The sequence below is a fragment of the Chelmon rostratus genome, chromosome 11 (genome assembly GCF_017976325.1).
Source record: "Chelmon rostratus isolate fCheRos1 chromosome 11, fCheRos1.pri, whole genome shotgun sequence".
Taxonomy (NCBI): domain Eukaryota; kingdom Metazoa; phylum Chordata; class Actinopteri; order Chaetodontiformes; family Chaetodontidae; genus Chelmon; species Chelmon rostratus.
This window is the reverse complement of record NC_055668.1, coordinates 6186743-6191294: the sequence shown is the minus strand read 5'-3', so window position 1 is coordinate 6191294 and position 4552 is coordinate 6186743.

Here is a 4552-nt window from a genome sequence, read left to right as displayed (position 1 = left end):
CCTCATTGAAACCAACACATGTTCTCCGTCTCCTTCATCCATAAGTAATGTGGCAATTCATGGTATTTTAAAAAAATCTAAACTTGTCTCCGAGATTGCATTGAGGCATCCGCAAAAGGGAAGCAGGGACTTCCTGAAAGTCATTCTATATAAAGTCTTAAGAAACAAAAGTGTCATAATAGACAGAGGCTTTCCCGTCCCAGCTTGGGTACGCTTCATTTACAGTCAAGAGAGTGTGTCATTTATTCTGCATTTATTTTTCATTTTTCCAACGTGTAGTCTGACTTAAGGTGCAGCTCCAGTATTTTGTGAAAGGATAGCTGAAGAGGTAATAACAGCTGCGCTATCTTTAATGAAAGCCATGAGTAGAGTGTGTGTGTTCATTCGACTTCTGGATGTTTTCATCAGGACAGGACATGGGCTGGTTATTTGTTGACTAGCATCTCTGATACAAGGAACATGACTGCGATTAGGCATGTCAGGAGAAAGAGAGATCCTAAAATATGATGAAAGACTTTTAAATTGATTAAATGTTTGTTTTTCAGTAAGTGTTGGAGATAACAAAGCCCTCCTGCCACATTTGAGAATTTAATATTATTTTTGGATAGTTTAGTCGGTATTCAAAATATGATTACTGATAAGTCAGACTAGATGTCTCAGGCTTAGGAAAAGGACTGACAAACATGACAAAAATATCTGACTTGTGATTTAAAATGGATAGATATTAAAGGAATATTTTGAAAGTTGTGGTTTTACAGAGATGATGAGGCGGTTAGCTAAGCATAAAGACTGGAAGCAGGGGTAGACAGCTAGCCTGGTTGTGGTTTTACAGAGATTACACCTATTTCTTGTTTAAATGATCATTTTGGGGCATTTTTGCCTTTATTTGATATGAACAAATGAAGAGTAACTGTTTCTCTTTCTAACAGTGGCTGGGCGCTGTGACCTCAAATTAGTGAATAATCACCTCCTGGCTCTAGCTCTATACTTAATGCACAAACATGAAAGTGGTATCCATCATCTCGTGTAACTCTCGGCAAGAAAGGAAATACGCATATTTACCCAAATGCATAACTATTGTATTAAGGCAGGAACTGAGGATGATTGTGATGAAAAGGAGCATGTGGGGTCTGAAACAGTGGTTGTGTAAAAAAAGTTCTACCTCAAACAGAATCGTCCCTTTTCCAGATGGATGATTGCAATTAGTTCATTTTCTACATTTTCCAATTATTTTTAGTAATGCTGTGCGTGTATTTGATCCTCTCATTACCCATCAGCACATTTGAAACTTCACAGTCTCACACTTGCAAAAACACTTGCAGTGTTTCCTCATTAAAATCTATCTATCTATCTATCTATCTATCTATCTATCTATCTATCTATCTATCTATCTATCTATCACTGGATAAATCGATGGGACACTTTTTTACTCATGATTGTCCCATTTTTTATTACTTACTTTGCTGTTTACTTGTGTTTCCCTTCTAGATTTAAAGCTGCGTTAATCAATATGTATATTGATCAATATTCATATTGATTTGTGATTAGTGTAGTAGAATTAAGCCAAATGGTGACAAACCCTCAGAGAGAATCAACTGGCTGAATTTCTTGCCATTTAAGCATCTTTTTACGTTAACCAAACTTGCACCAGAAGCAGCAAAAGCAGCAGCAAAAAAGCTCTGATTGACCTGACTGTGAGCTGCCGTCCCAGTATACCAAACTGCCAGAAAAGTTAGCAGTTAACGAACTAAGTGGAGCCTTTAGCTGAATAGATCTAAAAAGCCAGTTTTTTCTCTCAGGGGTAGGTGGAGAGCAAAACAGAGCTACCAAGTGAGTGAATATTGAACTTAAATTTGCCAAGTTGCCAGAAACATGACTCCAAATGAATACTGAAGAATGCTCTATGTCTGCTGAATGTGTTTGTATGCTAACATGTTAGCCATATGAATGGTATAAGGCGATTTATGTCAAATGCTTTGTTTTCAGCATGTTCTGCTACCTCCAAGTTGCCAAAAATATATATGTCATGGTATTAAGGTTCTTAGAATCAATCCACTCGTACCATATATTCAGAGTTTTCATTGAAGATACAGTACTGTAGTTAAGCACTATATGTACTGCTTACTTTACAGAGCTCCTAAATAAAAACGGCTCACAACAAGGTCTGTGGATTACCCCAAGTAATCTGGAAAGAGACATTGCTGTTGAGTTTTTCAAATGTATTTTTTTCAGCATCTTGAGCAACACAAGGATTTATGTGAAAATATTTAAATCAGAGGACAGTGAGAGAAAAGGAGTAACCCTTACCCTAAAATACAGGAGAATCCCAGGAAAATGGAGGGTTGACAGGTCTGGTCTGGCTTGAATCAGGTTGCAATACAGAAGCTACGTTGGAAACAAATGAAATGAGCAATTCCTTGGACAGAAAGCAACATTGTGGCAGGCAGACTCACTCATGTCAGTATGGCTGGTAAGGCTATAGAGCGGTTCAGGAATTACACTGCAGATAGAAGCAAGTGTCCATACAGATGGTTATGAGTCAAGCTTCATGGACATCTCTTTCTTGGGAGTCTCTCAAAGGTTCAGTTTTAACCCTCGTCTTATTTTCTGTTTTCATAAATAACACTGGGAAGGGCATGCCTAAAGTTAAAGTGCATCTTTATGCAGATGATGCAATTGTCTACTCAGTTCTCTGATTCAGGCTGTTTCTGAGCTCCAGGCTGCCTTTTAACAGCTACGGGCCTCATTGTATGGTCTAAAGTTGGTTCTCAATGCTAAGAAAACCAAAAGTACAATCTTTTCCCGAGTTTGCTCCCAGACCTCAGATAATGTTAGCATTCATAGGAGGGGGCTCAATTGAAAGAGATCATCACTCTGGTATTTGGGTGGATGACAGGCTCTCTTTTAGAGTGCATATTGAGAACCAAGTGAAGAAACAGAAGATTAGGCTCGGCTTTTATAATTGAAATATGGCTTGCTTTAATTTAGCAGAGAGGAAAACACCTGTACAAGTTCCGTTCTGAACTTCACACATTACTGTGAACCTTATGATCTGTTTTTTCTGGTCGTCATATGGCCTCAGGAGACGAGCTCTGATAAAAAAACAAACAAATAAACTGTATAACTGAAGAATGCAATTGTTATTCCTAAAATGGATTTTGTTGCATCTGTTGTCCCTCATCCGTTTTTAACCTGAAGCTAACCCATTTTAATCTGAAGCAACGTCCTTGTTAAGTGAAGGCTAAATAAAAACAACTGCTTCACTTTGGAATCGTGCTTTCATTAGGTACAACGTAGCTGAAAGCATTTTTCAGCAATCGGCTAGGTTAAAGACAAGGCTCACCTAATGCGTTGCGAGTCACATTTTGGCCTTTGACTTCGCTCAAAACCTGACATTCACAGAAAAGCTTGGTCTCATCTCCAACCAGAGCATCGTCAGATTAATTTCATACTCAATATGCCATGATCCACTGAAGTTAGGCACAATTAGAAATTTTAAATGAATAAATTCCCATTTTTGGTATCTTTACAGCCACTTTCATTACTGTCAGTCTGGCGGTGATCTGCACTCTATTGAATGCACTCTTCTAGCTATAGATCAAACTACCCTACAGTGTTTGAATAAAGCATGAAATAGAATAAAAGAATACACCAATAATAATGTTCCAATCTAATGTTATCATTTAAGGGCCAGGGGCCACTCCACACAATGAATATTCTAGCTTTTAATACCTTAAGTACATTCTGTGGCTGTGAGTCAAATTTTGAATTCTGGACTGCTCTTGCTACTTTTATTTAAGTAAATGATTTGCATACGTCTGTCACCACTGAAGATGTACAATGTTTACACTGAGTGAAATAAGCCCATGACCTGTGTGCACCACTCCATCAAATGAAAATGTTACAGATGTCTACTGATACTTTCAGTGGTGGGTTAGGGTTTGGGGTTATAAAACAAGAATAAAATAGTCCAGCATTTGAAGTACATTTGTGTTATCAGCAAAATTGTACAAGTATCATGGGTAGAGGTAACCCACTCATGCACACTGGCCTATTTCAGAATGCTATATGATATAATACTAGATAATAATTACTGACACAATAATGCAGCCGTAGCATTTTAATGTTGCAGCTGGTTGAGGCAGAGCTAATTGTAGCTACTCTACTGTTTGGTAGTTTATTCTATAATAATCAATGAGATTTTATAAAATCACAGTATGACACTTATAATCTGAAATCTAACTAGTAACTACTGTTTGGCTCACAACCCACTTGCTGTCACATCATCCTTTCTAAACAGAATTAACTATATACGTATAGACATTTTATCATGCATAAATGGAGCTACTGAAGAAAGTTAAATGAGAAATTGGGTTCATTTCTCTTGCAGTGATTGCCGCTGGCAGTTTAAGAGCCATTTGTCTTAGTGTTGCTAGAATTTCATCGTGCTCACTTTGGATGGGGGCCAGCACCCTCATATAACGCTGAGTGATTGGCTGGGGTAAACAGTCAAACAATTAGTCACGTCTGCCCTGTGACACCAGTTAACCCT